The sequence below is a fragment of the Choristoneura fumiferana genome, chromosome 7 (genome assembly GCF_025370935.1).
Source record: "Choristoneura fumiferana chromosome 7, NRCan_CFum_1, whole genome shotgun sequence".
In the NCBI taxonomy this organism is placed as follows: Eukaryota; Metazoa; Arthropoda; class Insecta; order Lepidoptera; family Tortricidae; genus Choristoneura; species Choristoneura fumiferana.
Genome location: NC_133478.1, coordinates 6,019,287 through 6,040,985, shown reverse-complemented (window position 1 = coordinate 6,040,985; position 21,699 = coordinate 6,019,287). Strand labels below are relative to the sequence as shown.

Below are 21,699 nucleotides of genomic sequence, written 5' to 3'. Positions count from 1 at the left end.
ATATAGATAAATATAAACTTAAATACATATTAAACATCCAAGACCCGAGAAGAAACATTCGTACTCGTATTATTCATACAAATATCTGCCCCGGCCGGGAATCGAACCCGGGACCTCAAGCTTCGTAGTCAGGTTCTCTAACCACTTGGCCATCCTGTCGTCTATGATCCATACTGATTGTTTAATCTTACATTTTTTACTTCATAGAAACTCACATTCGTCAATATAAGCTAGAAATACTACATGATAAGTAAATACCACAAGAGATATGTGAGAAATATCTGTAGATCACTATATTTATTGTACGCCTAACCTTCGCCTGAGGTCTCTCATTTAGTTCTAAGATGACCTGAGGAGCCTCATAGCGAAGGCTTCTATGGATTGCGGTGGTTGCCTAGCGGCGTTCTACAATGGCTTATAGAACTTATAGAAATTTGAGTATGGATGCTCATAGTGGGAGAGTCTGTTGCCCAGAACACGAAGTAGTAGTATAATACGTGTGATTATAATAAGTTTTCCAAGCGTAAAAAGGGGATTAGAAAGTGGCATTGGCACAGCACCGGAACCAAAAACTCATTTTAATTATGGACAACTGTCACGACAGTTTAGAAATATTCAAATTCAAATTCAAATTTTATTCAGTAAATAGGCCGCAATGGGCACTTTTACACGTAATTTTTTAAACTACCAGCGCTTTCGGAAAGACCATCATTGCCAAGAAGAATGCGCCGCAAGAAACTTGGCACAAAATCAATAATGTCGAATGCCACGTCTTAATGATTAAGATTCTGCAAAAAGCATAAGTCTTTTGCAATATAACGTAGTAATTATAGCAAAAGTTGCATAATAGTGAATGCATAAAATTACAGAAATTAAAGTACGGAAATATATAGCTGTATAAGTAACAATCTGTATTAAGCTGCATAATGTGTATAGCAAGTGCAATGGTAAACTATTACAGCACTTCCCTTAAAAAACAACGATGGAGATACAGTTAACATAGTCATATAACGTAGGTATATATATGCATATTATTTACGCCTAACTTGTGCTGTGAACTGGGTACCTACTATGATGCGGAAAAAGTATTTTAATAATTATGTCACTAATTACCCATTCATTAGTTATTAGGGCAAGTAAAATAACAATAGTAATATATGTTAAATAACTTATTTATCAGTCAACAGGCAATTGAGGAATAATTAATATCTCACTAATTATGATGAGTTTAGTTACGTACTAATTATTTGTTGCTCATTTACTTTAAGGTCGAAATTACCAAGAGCTTAGGTAAGTACTAAATTACATTAAGTAGATTGGGATGAACGCAAATTAAGTACTAACATCAACTAAAAAAAACTAAAAAAAATACCTGAAAAATAACAATGTGTCTTTACATACTGTAAAGAAAAAAAACAACTATCACGTGATGCAGAAACCGAGTGAAACTTATATAAGACATTCCATAGAAACTACTAACTCAACTAACCAATGAAAACTGTAAACAACTTGACCAAATTTTCAACTAATAACAAATCTGTCGTCAATAATCTAAATGTAGAACTTATTAAACACAAAAACACACCTTCGCATTAAAATTCTGTATATAAGCGCAGTACACAACATCCATGAAATCCTCAATGTTCACACAAATGCTGGCCACATACATGTTTCACTTTCACTTAATTTTCACAAAAAAGAAAAATACAACTCTACTTCACACAGAGCAAGTAACAACTGAACGCTAGTGCAGTAGTATTGCCAATATAAAGAATCAAACTGACTCAGTTGGTGACCGCAGATGACGTCAATGAACGTCAACCTTATTGGTGGATTCCAGGGAGGCGTTCTAAGTATTAAAATGACGATTTATGTGTAACATTAATATAGTAGGTACATCATGCAACAATAATTATTTGTAATAAATATTTCACAATTTTAATGAATTTATGGGAGTCATACAATTGACATAATCACACGTTTCTTGCGTGTCAGGTTTTTTGATTTTTACAATCGTTATTTCTTCCCATTCTAAGCTTGTTTGTACTTTCTATGACGCACCGTTAATCTTATGAGCTCCGAATTGCTTCTGATTATTGTCTATTGTTAAAATTATGTACCGATATTTGTCGGAATTTACGTACTTTACTATTAATATATTACTTAAGAACGTTTTTAAAAAAAAGTAAACCTTTTTTCAAAATTATATTTAATTTTTTCGTACAAATTTTATGACTTAATTTTGTGAAGCCCATACCGAATGTAAAAAAAATGTCACAAAATTGACGTTTGGTACACTGTTTGTGATATTTCTTTAACTATCGGAATCGATTGTGCTCTTGATTCTGAGTAGGAAAAACCATGTTTTTTCTAAAATTGAAAAAAAAGAAAACGTACACTTTTTTTGCGAAAATGACCCTTATCGTCCTATGTTTTTTGCAATCTCCATAAACATGAAAACAGGGGAAAATACACATTTATAGCAGGTCGTTTGGAACTCGACCCAAAACATTCGTTTTTTTTCTCATTTTATTCTTCAGGAAAACAAACTAAACGGACGAGTCCGCAGCGACATTAATATTTCTGGTGTATGTATGTACTCGTATAGCAAAATAAGCTAAAGATGTTCGCAACTAGCCCTGTTTTTATATCTCGTTTAATAAGTCAAAACAAAATCCTTGACGATTAGGGCTTAAATAATAAGTTTTCGTGATATTTAGCAAAACAAAAAAAATATCACCGTGAACATCACTACAACCTTGTCTGGCGCCATCGTTAACACTTTTTTTGCCACTTGTCGTATGAATTCATGACTTATGAATGATATATCCCGTTTTGACATTTCCATGTACGCAGGTTAGATTGGCCAATCGATTTGTTATTCGATGTATTCGCTTGGATCATCGTATAAAATTTTACTTGACACGACAAGTTATGGTAATATTAACCATGTTTTATGTAACTAAAGTGCACGTTTTTAATCTTATAAGTGGGTAGAATAGGTATGGACGTTAACATTAATATGGTTCAAAGACTGTTCGTATGTTTTATACTACGTACCTACTCGTATTAAAGTACATTTATTTTAAAACTTGATACCGTGTTTTCTCTTTTTTAATATAATGACTATGTTTTCCGCTCTATCTTTTGGGGTTCTTTCCGTAACATGGATTTACAAAAAAAAATCCATTTGTGTATGTAGGTACCTACTTATATTTATTAAAAAGTCGATGCGCACATCAGATTCTACGCAGGTTTTTTTAGTGATTTAATTTGTTTACGTCTATAATCATTTATTCGGCCGTAGGTATGTAAAAAAGACATTAAAATAAAGAGAAATACTAGACTTCTGTATCCATTAGTAGTATTTATTAACTCTTTAGGTACGACAAATTCCGAAATTTAGATAAATATATATAACTATATTACTATGGTTCCATTATCTAACCGATCGTCTATCAATCTGTCACAAAGCTGTATTTTGGAGCCATAATCCTACCTAAAAATGTGAAAGTTTGTGCGGGCGTGCGTTCGTACGCTTGTTAATCGGTCGCACTAAAACGGCTGTACGAATTTGGATGAAATTATGTATGTAGATAGCTGGCCGTCTGGAATAACACATGAGCTACTTTTATACAACATTAACGAACTCCACTATAAATATTTTTTGGGAAATCACACGGCAATTTTTGCGGAATCCCAGAATTTCATTTCAACTAGACCTAATGATTTGCGCGTGCGAAGCCGTAGATAGGTAAAGGATAATAAGTATATAAAGAAAAAAAACTGTTTTTTTTTTTTCAAATTAAATTGTTGCTAAAGTGGCTCCGAAGCGGTAACGTTTCGTGTGCTCTGCCTACCCCATTTGAGAATACAGGCGTGATGCTTGTGTGTGTTGTTTGTGTAAATTGTTTACGGTAGGGCGTTTCAGCATATTTTACAGATGATTCCTTCCTAGTCTCCTTGTAGAAATACAAAAATAAGCCTGTCATCCTCGTTGTGTACAATGTTACTACCAGTGTCATTTCAGCCCACACTTGTACCGTCCCTTTTATTAGTAATAAAGTAATTACAGTGTTTTTTCAGGGCATGTTTACGTTTTTTCGTGAAATTTCCTCCTAAACCAGTTTAATTGGCAGCTTTAGTTTTCAGAACTACGCTAGCGTAGATTTCGTGCGTCATTCTTAATCGCGATGTACTAAAATGTTCGTGCATTGTACTAAATAGTAGATTTTGAACTTGAGAAGTACGTTAGTCTAGTTACAGTTAGGTATATGCCAGAATCCTACTGCGTATCTACGGATTTTACTAAGGGTGTCCAAACGAACGTAGTTTTTTTTGTTGTGAGTCGCGTATTTTCGGTCACGTAAAGTTACTATTTGTGTAAAAATTATTTTGCATCGCCGTGTGACACAAACTGGACTTTTTCATAAATCGAATACAGCAGAAATTCAGCTACCGAACATACACGACTCGCAACACAAAAAAATTACATTCGTTCGGACTCACCCTATTTCGTTTAGTTCAAAAAATGTAAAGCTGGTAAATTGCTTATATAATTTCCCACAGTTTTTAATTTGTATTTGTATACTGCTGTAAATAGTTGTTTTTTTCTCTTTTATGTTTTCGTTTTGTTATCTAAGTAGGTACCTAATAAAATGTTCGTATTTCCCACATGAATTTCGAAAAACTCAGATATTAACCTTACGATTCTCTGCTTGAGAGGCCATAGGCCTAGCCTAACCACTAGGCCACAATGGCACTAAATTTTAGGTTAGCTTAATCTGAATCTCGTTCTAATGTTGCTCTTTATCACATGTTCAAGTAAAACTAACCCATCTAAAGTTGGTAGAAGCTTTCAAATTTAAACGTTATCAAAAGTGCATAAAAGTAAAAATTTATTAACTGTTACAACAAAAAAATGCAACCAGATAACTAAAACCGATATCTGTGTTACCCCACTTACGTCACCACCCTATATAAAGGCCAGTAACCCTACGTAACACGGCTACCTGCGCTGGCGCTCTATATATAGACGTGCAATTATTGTTTACAGAATGCACCGATTTCATTGACTGATAACATAAGGGTGTGATTTTTGTAGTGTTGTTGTTAAACGTAGGGGAGGATTGAAAGGATTGTTGGAATCTGTTTCCTTTATGAATTTGTGTAATTAATATAAAATTAACCTGGCATATTAAAGCAGGTGTTTTGGCTTGTTTGACTGAACACCCTTAGAAGGATTAGGGTTTTAGACCGACCGAGCGCGATGCGCAAGCGAAGCAAAATATTTTCGTATGTCCGGCAGATATTATTTCAGAATGCTTATAATTCTGACTTTGAAAGAATATACTTTTTTTTGACGGTGAAAGTATGGTTTTGGTAATTTCCTAGAATCGCAATTTCCTAGGAGCAAAATTTCCGTCTTCCGCTGAATGCAAATATACGTAATTTATTTGAATTTCATATCTTAAGGTCCCCCTGCATCTTAGTATTAAAATATGTACCTAACCCATGTATTTCCAATTTACCTAGTTTGTCTTGCTAATTTTTAACAGTTAAAAAATTATAATATATTTTTTAGTAAATTACTTTCTTTCAAGTTTATTGCGGCGCATTCTTCTTGGTAACGATGGTTTTTCCGAAAAAGGTGGTAGTATAAAAACCGGGCAAGTGCAAATCGGACTCGCGCACCGAGGTTTCCATACACATTTTTTTAGTTTTATATTTGAGTTGATTGAATGAAAGGTAAATTGCGGTTTACGATTTATGGCGTATTAAACAAAAACTACTAACTAGATCTCGTTCAAACCAATTTTTGGTGGAAGTTTGCATCACATATATCTTATTTTTTTTTTTTAGTTTTATCATTCTCTTATTTTAGAAGTTATAGGGGGGCACACGTTTTACCACTTTGGAAGTGTCTCTCGCGCAAACTATTCAGTTTAGATAAAAATGATATTAGTAACCTCAATATCATTTTTGAAGACCTATCTATAGTTTCGGAAAAAAGTGGCTGTGATGTGACATACGGACGGACAGACAGACAGACAGACATGGCGAGTCCATAAGGGTTCCGTTTTTTGCCATTTGGCTACGGAACCCTAAAAAGTGACGGTGTTCTCTCTAAATTACTTTAATGGCGTTTACATTATCTTAAAAGTAAAATGATACAACTCAATTACAGTTACATAATTTCTTAGCAGACAAAAGTATTTGACAGTCTGAAAGTACTCGTATGAATGTAGAATTTAAGTCGGTATCTCTTTTTCAAGTAGGTACAAAGAAAAAAGAAAAGTTAAATTTGATTTTCTTCATATTTAACCCTTAAATTGTCAAAAATAAAAAAAGTTCGTGATTCAAGCCTCGTCGTAATTTTGGAGTCCTAAAAATTCTATGTATAAAAAAAAAACAAAAAACAAGCCTTTAATTTTGTCAAGACTGCCAGATTAAGAGTTAACCACAATTATTATTAAAATCATCGTATAGTAATCAAACAACGAGCATAAATAAAGAATACTAATAGCAGTCATTAACCTTTATCTAGCATCAAATTAATGTTTATTGTGAGAACCGGAGCATTGTGCCCTTGTCGGTTTACCAATTATGACGTACGAGATCGCTATCTCTACAGCAATGGCCGAGCTACAAAGAAATCAGTAGATATCCATTGGATGTTAGATAGACAATTATGTAGCCCAGACCCACGGCAAGCAAGTCTACGGATTTCCAGGTTTTTTTTTTTTTTAGTTGAGTCCTCTCAAGGGCCAAACACACTAAGTCCTTGCCTTTATTTACATGATTATTTATGTGAGGTGCTTTATATGAGATGGTGGCGTGCAGTCGGGAAAAATCCATTATGTATACTACTTTTTATATAAACTCATTTTTCACTTGGAATAAGGAAACATAATTCCAGTACAAGAAGACTGAGAACATTAAGGGACCCCGAATAAAAATAATTAAGACTGAAGAATTAGTAGATTGTACAATCGATTGGAAACAATTTGCTAACTTACTTTATGTACCTTTTATTTTTCATGCATTAGTATAAATTATATTTTTAGTTTTTTTGATTTATTTTTATTGATTTAAATCGATTATTATTTTTATATAACAAAAAAAGGATAAAACAATATATGTAGAAACTTTTTATTTGTGGCTGTTGACACCTGATCTTGGTCTTAGATGAAGATTTTAGTTTAAGCACTAGAGCATAAAAAGTAATTTTATGTCGCCTAGATCCAGGGTAATCACGAACTTTACGAGCATGAGAAGTGAAAAATACTTTTTATTACACTCAAGCACGTTTTAATATTAATTCAACCTGTCCACTTTACATACCTAATATAAAGTCACGCTTAGCAAAAAACAAATTAATTTCATGTCACGTCAATAAACAAATACGCACGAACCTATATTTGGCGTATTTTTTTTGCGAGAAAAACATCGTAACAATGTCATTTGATAGTTAATAGGTAGTTGACCAAAAAAAAATTATTTTTGACTTATTTTGATTAAACTTTAGCCCCCCGCAGCTTCGTCTGCGTCGCGTGAAATCATGAAGTGAAACAAAAAGTTCTATAATTATGTAGCGCAGCTCTCTGTTAGGAAACGGTAACTTCCCGAGATTACGCCTTACTTACCAAAAATAGTAGATTGTACAACAAGTGCATAAAACGCACCATTTTGCATGCACCAAGCCGCAGGTTGATACTGATAGTTAAGTCGCCGGTAAAATGAGTTTGATGAACGAGTTATATATTCTGCTTTTCACTTCGATCGATTACGAGAAAATTAATCAGCTCAGGCTGAGTCAGCAAAAGCCGCAAATACGCAGGTCTCTCAAGAAACTACGTATTTGCGGCTTTTGCAGTAGAAACATTACGTCCGTGGAACCCGGACGCTCACAAACTGCAAACGGTCAAACGAAACAAAAATTACTTGAAATTACCCATGGTCATAAGGCATTGCCATTGGACGAGAAATATGTCAGCCTTCCGAAATTAAGTGATCGCTGTGGTGTCCAAAGTCTTGCACCTTCGTGGAGTTGACAGCGTGACCCAGGCGGCGCTAAGCAAGTCTGCATTTCCTCCACGGAGGTGCTAAGACACGGGCTGAAGTGTGGTTGTTGTGGCTTCGTGTAGAAGTGTTGCAAGGAGGCCTGGCGGCTGTGGAGCTGGTTGGCCTGCCCAGCGTGGTTTACTGTCGGTGGCGCTGGGACGTCGGGCACGAGACGGCGTCCAAGAGTGGCCCACAGTGGCCTGCAGCCAGGTTTGGCAGCTTTGGAGCCGAGGCATAGGAGTTACCTTCTATTTAGGATTATCTAGATAGTTAAATAATCACAGATCACTGGCCAATTGCATTCACGACCCTGAGTTTTCATAAGGAAGTAGGATTTTAATTATACACAGTGTATGTATGGTTGAAGGGAGCGGGATAGTTGTAAATATCCTTAATAATAAACATCTTGTTGCACCCAAACTTTGGTTTGATTTATGACCTGCAGCGACCGCTACCCCGTGTGGAAATTTCATTACAAATTGGCTATACCAATGTATCCCAACATTCCCAACCTAGCGCGGAATTGCAGCAAGCCTTATGAGCACCCATCCGCAGGGATGTAAGATTTAGCCGAATTGTATATGTTAGTTAAGTTATTTACAAGATATAGTTTTTACTTCAATTGTACCTTCTACTTTTGTGACATTACATGTTCTGATATTTAAATAAATAGTCTTATAAATATATAAAAAAATATATTTTATAAACTTTTTTGTTTGTCTTTTGTTTTTGATTGGCCTGGTCTTAGACGAAGATTTACTTTACGTTCTAGAGAGTAAAAAGTAATTTTATGTCGCATAGATCCCGCATAAACACGAGGTTAAGGAGCATGTCAAGTCAAAACAAAGTTTATTTCATTATTACAGTAGGTAAACACTAGAGTTTACCCGCGGCTTCGCACGCGTAAACTATTATTCGATCTGGTACAATTTAAATTCCGGAATTTTATAAAATTTCCCTGGGAATTCCCAAAATAAATATCGTGGTCTTTATTGAGGTTGTGATGAACAACTGTCTAAAATTTCAAGTTTTAAAGCCCAGCGGTTGAAATGTCAAAATATCGGGATAAAAAGTAGCCTATGTTATTTCAGACGTCCAATTACCTACATACCAAATTTCATGACTCTAACCCCAGAGGTTGTTATATAGAGATTTACTCCATATCCCGTGGGAATATCGGGATAAAAAGTAGCCTATGTGTTATTCCAGATGTCCAGCTATCTACATACCAAATTTCATCCAAATCCGTCAAGCCGTTATAGCGAGAAGGAGTAACAAACTTACACACACACACACACACACGCACAAACTTAAACGCGAAAGTTAAAGTTAATATTAGTAGGATAAAGTTCATTTGAAAAAGTCACTCTTCTGCTTGCGTCTTGGTTTTACCAAGTTGTGACAAAACAATATTTTCGAGTAGTTGTAAGCAAAGGTTTATTACTATTACGTAGGCACAACTCATGTTAATATGAAAATCTACGAGCAAAAAATGAACCATATTATATTGCGCTCTCCACATATATGTTTACCATACCTACGCGTCAAATACACTTCTATGACGATTATCCACTTAAATACAAAAATAAATAAGTTGTTTAAATCACATTATTCTGCCAAAAACTTACTTATTCGCCTTTTATCTTTTTTCTATCGATACATTTTTATCATTTAGTAACATTGCGAATAACTGTCAATTTTCATTCTAACATTAGTAATTACACAGCTCTAAATCAAAAACTGGTTAAGTTAATGCCTAGAACAGGTTGGAGTCGGCAATTATAATTTACTTTGACGCTATGTATAGCTATATGACTTCCTTTCTCACGCTATAGCTTTATTTTTAACTATTCAAATGAAGCATTGATAAATATATACGAACACAACAAGCGCTAAGTATCATAGAATCCATTAGTTTACATTTTTATTTTCTCTTTAAGATTTAATGCCATTTTTATAACCTGCGACGGGCACAGGAGGCCTAAAAGAAGGAGGTGGGACGATTTGGAGCGATTCCAGCAGGACTAGTGACGTTTTGCCGATCCAAGAGACGAGTGGAAGGAGAAAGGGGAAGCCCCTGCCCAGCAGTGGGAAACGTATAGGTTATTTAAAAACCAGCCAAGAGCGTTCGGACATGCCCGAAATAGGGTTCCGTAGCCATTACGAAAAATTAAGTAATATTTTTCGTATTTCGTACGGAATATTCCAAGTTTAGGTATATTTTATACCTTAGGTTGCTATTTTCTCTTAAACTACTAATAATTCTAAAGAAAACTTAACCGTTATAGTTTTCCTTGTAAGTTTGATATACTTACTACCATCCTAAATATTTTGCAAACAAATCACGGAATCGAAAAATTTAAAAGACCTTTCCAACGATACCCCACACTACAAGGTTGGATGACAAAAAAAAACACCCCCAGTTTACGTCTATGGGAGCCACTCTAAAAAAATGTTTTTTTGAACTTTTTATTGTACCGTTTTGTCGGCATAGTTTACATATGTATTCGTGCAAAATTACAGCTTCTAGCATTGATAGTCCCTGAGCAAAGCCGCGGACGGACGGACAGACAGACATGGCGAAACTATAAGGGTTCCGTTTTTCCATTTTGGCTAGGGAACCCTAAAAATGCAACTTACAACGTACACAACTATTCAGGCATTTTTTCTAGAAATTCAAGCTTCAATATGCATTATAATATTTATAATGCACACGTGTTGCGTACTTTATTGCAAAGTTTCGGAATGTTACTGTTTTAACTCGACTGCGTGAAAAAAAGGATGTATTGTTTTTACTGTAGGCTTAGAGCTTCCTATCCGTAGGAAGCCCGCGTTGCTCAAGACTGTAGGTAACAGACATTAGACTAGCTGGAGACTTGTCATAAACAATATAAAACGCTAAAATTGCAACAATGCCCACCACATGGTAATAATTGTACGAACATCAAAGCTAGCACATGAAAGCTGTGAAAATCATCAAAGCGGTCTCCACTGTATGCACTGTATTTAAAAACTTCATCGAATAATGTTATAAAAAGTTGACATAGTTTAATAATCATTGCGCTTAGCAAAACCTGTCAAGGAGGTAGGTAAAGATTAAAATCATCGCAATATGTGACTTTTAAATCGTTGTAGGATAAAGTTTGCAGAATTAAATATAGTCTAAGATCCGAACTTGAAAAGATCTTCACCAGTATGATAATAGAATGAAATGTATTTTATAATAAATTTAGTATTTTAGAAAATATATTAGAAATGGATTTGCTAAAAAAGTCCTGGACAGGCTATTTTTAATTATTAAAAAAAAAAGATTTTTAATAAATTTTTGTTGCATCATCGAGATTATAAGACAATTTTACATTAACTTACAAGTATAATACATATAGAATATGTAGACGTTGGGTTTGCTATTGTTTACCTGGACGAACTACTGGGTTGCCAGGTATAAACTTAAACAGGTATGTCGACGTCATTTACTTTCACTTGATAAGATAATAGAAAAAATTGTATATCAACGTAAGCGCCATTTTATTGTGAACACGTTGATATAGGGTTGTCTGCATTTAATTAAAAATCATTAAAAATAAAATGAAAAAAACTGCCTGCCCAGGATTTTTTAGCAAAATCATTTCTAATACGTTTTCTAAAATACTAAATTTATTATAAAAATACATTTCATTCTATTATCAGACCGGTGAAGATCTTTTCAAGTTCGGATCTTCTACTAATAGATGACTTAAATTACAATCAAATGAAATGATGTAATTGTGAAACTGAATCGTGCACGCGTACCAAGATAGAATCTTTTCATAATTAATTTGATAGTAATTTCTCTGGCAGTTGTATGGAATGTCGGCATGGCATTTATTGCGATGAATTGATAACGGTGTCAAAAATATAACACTCGTACCTATGTCGAATGTGGAGCATGCCTAGACTAGACCCAAAAATAGGAGATAATATTATACGTGTTAAAAAACCTCCATTTTATAACAAGAATATAGTCAGTGAAACCAATTATTCCCTAATTAGTATCATCAAAACCGCAGAATGTCATAATTTTTCAGAATTGGCAATTCAATAAACGTTATTAACGACGTTGATTTATACGACGTTGTTGTTGTTTAAGGCAATAGGGAGTTCCCATTAAATATGGTTTTTCAGGAAACCAAAAGTTCTTGTTCTCATTTGTAATCAAGTGACGAATAAAAAATACACAAATTTTCGTAAGCTGGGTTCAGTTATTAGATCTAAATAGTCAGAAATAAAAGCGAATTATAAAAGCGTGGCACTTATCTGGCTATACTTGAAGCCATTTTATTTTCCCGAGTCAGTCTACAATGAAGCGTTTCTTGTGTTAGTTGTTGAAAAAATAGGTTGTTCCAAATATAATATTCCCAAGGGCCGCTTAAAAAAATAGATTATTGGATAGATTGATTGTAGGTAAGGGTCGCTTGAATGGGTTAAAAATTAGATCGTTATGTAACCGTTAATTATGAATGACATTTTTATAAATTTTTGACATTACTTAAACCAACTCGGAGTTTATACTAGTAGTTAATTGTGGTCTATGCAAGTCCGCCTAAAAGGATTAGTATATTTCACTGATTAGAACCCTAATTTAGTAAAGCCTATGAAAACAAAAAAACCTGAACGCATTAATAGCAGGAGAGACGAAATATATTTGAATTTGGATTTGGTTTTGGAACTTAATGTGGATTAAAAAGAAACTCAACAAAGGCCCCTTTTGCAATAGTAACGTGTCCTTATAAACTACCACTACTTGTGTTTACTAATATGTATGTTTTTTTTATGGGCAATAATTTTTTTTTCTTTCTTTCTTATATAAACAAGTTGATGTTGAGAAATGAGTAGTTCTGTACTTGCCTACAATTTTACATGACAGAAGGGCCTTATTAAGTTTTTACGCTTACATACGATGAAATTTCTATTCCCCTTCTATGCACAGAAGTCTGAATCCAATTGAAATTCAAGCAGCATTATAAACATAATAATAAACCTAAACATACACTATAATAATATTATTTGGCTATCATGAGGTGAGGTTATCCGATGCAGCAGGTGCGGTGTCAAGATCGTTCATGACGCAATACGCGTCTTTGAGACAGGACCTTCCGTCAGCTAAGTGTACATATTATATTTATATTATAAATATAAATAAACATTGGCTGCTATCAAGGCGGAATTTTATAGGGGAAAACAAGCAGCGTTGGTAAGTACTAACAATAATCAAAGGATTTTTATAAAACGCATGCGATTTGTAAACCGGCGCTGACGCGTGGACGATACGAACAGGAAAGGCAAATTTACGTCACCTCCATTTTGCTTATGCCCTTGTTAAAAAAGCCGTGGTGGCCTAGTGATTTTGATGCCAAGTGATTTGACTTATGGCCTCTTAAGTAGAGGATGTGGGTTCAAACCCGGGCTCGAACGTCTGAGTTTTTCGAAATTCATGTGCGAAGTTACATTCAACATTAACCACGAGCTTTACCTGTGCAAACCTGCGGAGCTATTCTATAGTGTGTTTGAAGTTCGTAATCCACACTGGGCCCGCGTGGGAAACGGACAAAGCAGTGAGACGTATAATAGGCTGGGATGGATGGTTGTGGCCCTTGTTACATTTATTGCAATGAAAACAACAATTCGTTTGTTTATGTGGCAACAACTTGTCCTATATGTGTCAAGTAATTTACAAGTGGCCCCATAATTGAACGTTAGGGACTCAGTCAAAGTCAAAGTAAAAATTGTCTATTCAATTTAGGTTAGCGGCCTCCAAAATCAGAATCGCCATGATATTGTCCAACCTCCGATAGGAGAGGAATGGGAAGAAGAAGGAGACGAATGTGAAAAGAAATCTACCACTGGTTCGAGAAAACCTCTGGCGAGAACTCAATGAGATATTATAATAATATGTTTTAAACATATTTACAATGTCGTTAAATTTTATTGACTTACATCACAAGTGTTTACTTAACACATGTACCTGTTTAACACAGTAGATTCGCTATTTGAAGTAAGAGAGCGCCAAATGCGCCAATGTGGATCGGAATTATTTCCAAACATCCCATCCGTCCCATCGTCCATGATATAATCAGATTATTTATTTAGTCATTATTAGTCAGTCACGCTGTTATAGTAAAGTCATTCACGATGACGCGTGCCGTGGTTCTTATTCCAATGTCATTAATGTCTAATTTTGACAAAATCACGCGGCTTCGTGGATGGCACTAGGTATACGCCTACTCTACGTCACAACGTCGGCCGATGAACATAGTTATTAACTCTCTGATTGGCTGAAAAAATATTCAACAGGAACAACTTTAGTCTGTAACAGGCAAGAATTTGCAATCTTTTAGGACTAACTTACTGAAGTAAGACTACTGACTGACTACTGTTGTAAGAATTGTTTTATTGAAGTTTTTTTAATGATTTGTCACATTAACTTATTCTACTTTAAGTAGGTACTCGTTACAAAAGCAAATTAAGAAAATTCGAATCATAATAAAAATAAATAAAAATATATCGTGGACGTCATTCAAAATTCACATGTCAAAATGGTACTCAATTTCAAGTTATAATTAACTTTACATTAAACCAGATTAAGCAAGGCGTAACTTTGTTTAAAAGGACGAGCCTCCTCTGCAAAACTATGTCGATGTGTACACAAGTTACCTAATACATTCTGTCAACATGTGTACTCAATTTACAGTTAGCACGTACTTCTTCAGCCACTGTGTCAAGTACGGCGCTGACGCACACTAACTGCTAACAGAACAGACCTTCTGCTTTTGTTTGCCGCCGACTATGACGTATGTCAAAGTGACAACCACAAGTCATAAGGGACGGACGTAACACATTTAATTCTAATGTAATTGTGTTGCAATTAAAAACGAGTGCGCTTATTGCGAATAAATTAAAACTTGGAAATTTACTCTTCTGGTTTAGTAGCATCCTAATTCTCTACCTTTAGAAAATCCCTGTTTCCAACTAATAACCACACAAAACCCTCTTGAACAGTTTTAACCGCAAAAAACCTAAATACCATACATATATTTTAAGTAGAAGGAAATTTCCAACAGGGTAATGGTTAGGTAAATTTCATTGCGTTTCAACCGCAATGAGAAAACAAAAAATGGCGACCGCACTTCTGCGCCGCTCTTGACCCATTTCGAGGAGGACAATAGGTCGCTGTGACATTTGCGAAACGGTCCGTGACAGGAAAATGTGACAGAGCCTTGATCGAAAAACAAACCTAGTAATTACAAAAAATACGAAAGGGTACCAGTGGCGTGGCGCTTTAAAAATTCGATTCCCAACGGGGTTACCTAATTTTATTACATGATATCCAGTATTGATGATAACACTATGTTGAAGGGTATCTGGACTAACTGTGAGCTGTTATATACTATCTTGATTTTCATTTTTTGCGGTTAGTTTTAACTAGGCTAGGTAATACAACAAACGTGAATTTGGATTATGTTCGTTTGTCTGCTTGCTAAAATTTGCTATGGCTAGGTTTGGGACCCTGAAAAGGACAAATATATTTTATATACCTTTCAGATTGTATGGTTCTGCGGGCACGCAATAAACGAATTCTTTGCAAACAAATTCGCGGGCAACAGCTGCGTTACGAATAAAATTTATTCATTATCGCACTCACATATAAAAAAACCGGGCAAGTGCGAGTCGGACTCGCGCACCGAGGGTTTTATAGGGGATTTATAGGTATGTATGTAAACGGGAATCGTGTCTTGAAGATATAGAGCCAGCTAAAGTTCCGCATGATGTCACGGACCTCCCAAACTTTGACTCGTTTCATATTTGTCATTTTTTGTTTTACTGACGAAAGAAAAACTACGTGTCGGAAAAATGAAAATCTAACCAGGAAGATCTTTTACTCAGGGATGTACCAAATTTGTTGTTTGTAATATCCGGTCGAAGGACCAACTTTTTCTAAAATTGCGGCAGTTCACAAACATGTTAATTATGAGAAAAATTGCAATAAGCCCTTGTAGGAATGGAAGCAATAAATCTAACATTAACACTTATTAATATTAATATCTACCTTATCTAGTAAGACGGCGCCTTACAAGGACCGACGGACGCACTGACAAACCGTATTTTTGTTGATGCTTAGAGATAGTAATAAAGATAGCCAAATCTGTTTGAAAACTACAGCACTGTTCTTGAATACCAAATTTGTGTCCGAAATATTATTCCACTAATATGACAAGTTCTGTTCTGTAAATCTGTTATTTTTAAGTATTTTATGTACAACAAAGAGCATAAAAAGACTGAAAGGGATTCATCCCAACTCCAATAACACAAAGATGAGTATTCCGAGTATTTTCGCATGCAAATTCCGAAAATTTTTGATATTCGTGTCCGGGTTCCGACCCACGACCTGCTTGGGAGGTCATAGGGTAAACCATAGGACCTGGTATAGCTGAGGGCTACCACAACTTAGATAAGTAAGATAAACTAGAATCTTAAATTTGCTCTATCATTTAAATTGAGGACGCAAGTTTAGCACACTTTCAAATTTTTGATAATATTAAAAACCGGTTGTCTGCACTGTCTGTCAGTTTCGCCAATACATATTTGGTCCCAATTTAATGATTTAAGAGAAAAAAATCTGTGGAGTCAAGGAAAGGAATAATTACGTATAGATAATTCAAAACTAAGGGACTAATTCACATTCAAATGAGTAGGAAAATGAACATAGTAAACAAGAAAGCGGGGACCAATTTAATGGATCTAAACAAGAAGATCATGAAGAGTATTAAAATACCATGTATCAATTGTAGAAGTTAATAACCTAACCAACAAAAAGTTGGAAATCCCCGACTTTGTCACTTCAAAGTTCAATATCTCAAAAACGGCTGAACCGATTTTGATAAAACATGTCTAAGAACCATCGCTAGAAAACCTGCTTTCAATTAAAAACAAACCGCATTCAAATCGGTCCACCTGTTTAAGAGCTACGGTGCCACAGACAGACAGACACACACAGACACAGATAGCGGTCAAACTTATAACACCCCTCTTTTTGCGTCGGGGGTTAAAAAAGCGCACAGCACATCCTAACTAATATTATAAATTGAAAAGTAATCCAGTTCAAGAGACGTCAAAATTGTGCCCGTATCCCCAACGTTTCGGCCGCATTGCAACATTCAGCGTCCGATCTTATAGGTAATAAACTTTTCTTTTCGGACCTGTAGACGAACATGTCGTGCTCGCACCGCATTAGTCTCAGCTCCGAATGCCGTTGTGTTGTACGCAGACAATACACCAAAATTAGTCTGAAACAGACGCGTAGGCCTAAATGATGATCTACGAGTAGTAGACCAAACTGAAAGAATCTCGCCTGCGCTGTTTTCTTTCTTTTGTTTCTGTTTTTTTTTTTAAGAATATTCTAAGCTTAGTAGCTCACATGTATGACTTTAAGATAAAATGAACTAAGAACTAAAATCACACCTTTGGTTTCCAATTAGGAAAAATCTATATCACTTCACCACTGACTACACCGTTGTAAAAAAAATGAAGAGAATCCACTAGAATAAGCTAGATCAAAATAAACATGGAAATTCAACTCTTTGCCAAGTTGGTAGAGTAATTTAAATAAGCCAACCACATATGCGGCTGTGTTCAGTTTTTTAAGTAGTTGTAGAAACGCCTGTATCTAGGTTACAATCCTACACGTTTGAATCATTCATTTACATCGTGTCTTCGGAATAAATCGTGTTCTTCAGTTAGGTTAGAGGATCTTAAGAGTAGATGTTCGAATATTTATAGGTATTACTGGTTCAATTTGGTTCACAGATTATGTTACCGTCTATGTTAGCTTTCATACAAGCTAAGCAGCGACGTGAAATATTTTTGTATTATTTGTTGTAGTTGGACACAAACCAACAACATCAATAAGCCTGTGTGTTGTGAAGACGTGGTGGCCTAATGGTTTGACCTATCGCCTGTCAAGCAGAAGGTCGTGGGTTCAAACCCCGGCTTTCGAAATTCATGTGCGGAATTACATTTGAAATTTACCACGAGCTTTGCAGTGAAGGAAACATCGTGAGGAAACCTGCACAAACCTGCGAAGCAGTTCAATGGTGCGTGTGAAGGTCCCAATCCGCACTGGGCCCGCGTGGGCACTGCGGCCCAAGCACTCATTCTGAGAGGAGACCTGTGCCCAGCAGTGGGACGTATATAGGTTGGGATGATGACGATTGTTGTTGTAGCTGCAATAGAAATACAAGTATAAATTTCAGTGGTTTGATACAGCCCTGTGGCAGATTACTAACAAATAGACGGGGAGGGCAGCGACAGTAATAGGGTTCTGTCTGTTTGATACCCTTAGAGTACGAAACCCTAAAAAAGATCAATAAAGACTTCGGGCTCTAGGTTGTAAACGCGAATAAATATTAGCGAATTCGTCGTCGTCACACTCACGTTCGGAGTGCCCTATTTTGCGGCATTGAGTGGCGTTCATTGAGTAAACATAAAATATTAACAGGAAACATTTACATAAAAGAAAAACAAACGATTATTTGCACATTTTTTTATTAATAGATATTTCCCTTACGCGGCAACGACAAATGCATAACAGAAATCAAGCTTAAATCTTTATAATATTGTTCTGTTTAGGTATCAAACACTCGGCATTCCCACATAATTTTTTTGCAATTGCGCTTTACTGAAAATGGTGTTATGACGTCAATCGATTACGGAAATTGATTGAAAAAAAAATTAACCACTCTTGCGCAACGGACCGTGGCGAGGAAATACTTAACTCTAGTATTACGCATTATACCAAGTACTTGTACCCGTAAGTTTGGTTGTAACCAAAGCCTGTGCCACAGGCGAGGATTGCTTAGGGCATCAAAAATACTCTTAATCCGGCTCTGCCCCTTACCTTCCACACTGCAGAACAGGAGTGGAGAGCCAAAACACACAATTATAATGGATTTTAATATGGATATAAAAATGTGACCTAAATGAATACCCGTACTTGTACAACAAGCTTAACTGTGGTACTAGGGTCACTCCCTTCAATTTTTCATTTCTTATTTTGCTATTTTTTGTTATTCGACTGGATGGCAAACGAGCAATTGGGTCTCCTGGTGATAAGAGAACACCATTGCCACCACATAGACACCTGCAACACCAGTGGGATTGCAGATGCGTTGCCAACCTAAAAGCCTAAGATGGAATACCTCAAGTGCCAGTAATTTCACCGGCTGTCTTACTCTTCACGCCGAAACACAATAGTGCAAGCACTGCTGCTTCACGGCAGGATTAGCGAGCAAGATGGTGGTAGCAATCCGGGTGGGACCTTGTACAAGGTCCACCCGGACTCTGCAAAACTCACCTGCAAAACTGCCACCTGCTACTCCTCTAACACGCGTGCAAGACTGCTACGTCTATTCTTTCGCGCTGGTAGATCATCATCATCATCATCATCATCATCATCAACAACATCATTAGCCGGAAGACTGCTAGATATAGCAGTATAGATCTGCCGCTGGTAGATAGCAAAAGTAATTTAAGTAATTTAATAGGGTTCCTATTATGTTCGGCAGCATAATGCTGAGTCAGCGACCGCTTCACTTTCGCGGGGACTAACTAGCTAGGGGTATTTAACTAGCTACTATTTTCATTTGTGTTTTTCTGTATTTTTTTTTTGGTTTATTTGTGTAAATTTTGCTGTATATGTGTGTCTTCTGTGTTAGTGATAAATGACTCTTTTCTTTTCTTTTCTTCTTTCTTTCTTTGCAGGTCATTTTGTTGAATACAAATTATATATTTTTTACAAATTTTCGGTGTAACTTTTTAATAGATACACATAACATTTGATACAAACACACAAGCAAAAACTGACATAAAATATATAGTAAAACACAAGCTATATAAATTGTCAATAAAAAAGAGTACAAAAACATAGTTAAAAAAGAGGTCGCCAACAATAATGTTATAATTATGTACACAACACACAGTAAATAACAGGTAATTCTAACGCATTGTAAGAATGTCGATGAAACTCCTAACAGAAAGAGTTGAGAGCTAGTTAAAGTTATTGGAAAATATAATATTACATTAATATCTTAATATCGTTATTAAATTAGGAAGAGATTTATGGGTTGCAAAATTATACAAAAAATAACCTAGCAAATCTGTGTGGTCCACCTTTTAATAGGTAATCATATTCAGAAATAAATTAACGTAAAGTTCAGTTTTACCAAATACTACAAGTTGATCTACATTTCTGACCTTTGTTTACAAATTACTGGTTCAATATTAAACTTTCTGAAGAAAACATGTTAACGTTGCCATTAAAACTGAGTAGGTAATTAACATTTAGGTAAAGTGTGCTGTGAAACAGTGACTCCTTCGATGTAACCAAAATTTTATAATACTCGTAATTTCAGTGTCACAAAGTTAAAAAAGCTTACTAAAAAAACTTAGGTTTAGTTATAACGTAACATCTAACCGAAAAACAGTGCTCTCAAAGTGAATTGAAGTGATTTTAGTGTATTTTTTAAACTTGGGATTCTTTTTAGGTTTTATAAGTTTATTTGTACCTATGTGTTAGAAGCGATAATTCGGTAATTCACATTTGGCCTGTATACGTCCCAGGTCCCATTAAAGGGCACAGGCGTCCTCTCAGAATGAGAGACCTTGGGCCGAAGTTTCCACCCAGTGCGGATTAGGAACTGCACACACACCATCACTTCGCAAGTTATGCAGGTTTCCTCACGGTATGTTCCTTCGCCGTAAAGCTCGTGACAAATTTGAAAAAAAAATCGCACATGAATTTTGAAAAACTCAGAGGTGCAAGTCTGGAAATGAACCCATAATCTTTTGTTTAGGTGGATTTAAACGAAGCTATTTAACGTTCATTAGAGAGCAGCACAAAGGTTGAATGTCATGATTGACGTTAAAATTGTTTTCGTGCGTGTTCAATGACAATAACATTGTACAATAATAACCTTACCAACAAAAAGTTGGAAAACCCCGACTTTGTCACTTCAAAGTTCAATATCTCAAAAACGGCTCAACCAATTTCGATAAAACATGTCTAAGAAACATGGCTAGGAAACCTGCTTTCAATTATAAAAACCGGTCCACCCGTTTAAGAGCTACGGTGCCACAGACAGACAGACACACACAAAGACATACAGACACACATAGCGGTCAAACTTATAACCGTAATTTTTGCATCGGGGGTTAAAAACAGCGTACAATATCACCTCGGCGAACAACGACACCTGCAGGCCAACAGACTAACATCCAGCTTGGTGATGACATGGCGTATCCTTGATTCCAACTTCAATTAGTGGCTAGTCAAAGCGACCAAATGGAAAAAAAAACACTTGTTGTTCAAATCTATGCTGCAGGGAGTTTTTCAAAAATGCCGTTTTTTTTTTAATTTGTCTTTGTTTTTGTTCAGAATCAAAAAGCGACTGAAATATCGTATTATTTTCGCAGTTGGTTTCGTTACTTCGGTTGTTAAAAAATTGAATTTTTGATTTTAGTAGAAACAACAAAACATTTTTAAAATCTCAGAATAAAATTCCCAGGCTCATTTTAGAAAATCTCTATATACCTGTGTTTTCT

The 21,699-nt window shown here is 35.6% G+C and overlaps 1 protein-coding gene across 4 annotated transcripts in view; it reads right to left on the bottom strand.

Annotated features, from left to right (window-relative positions):
* The window catches only part of IP3K2 (Inositol 1,4,5-triphosphate kinase 2), a 243,161-nt gene that overhangs the window by 6,328 nt on the left and 215,134 nt on the right, over positions 1–21,699 (bottom strand). The window lies entirely within an intron of this gene.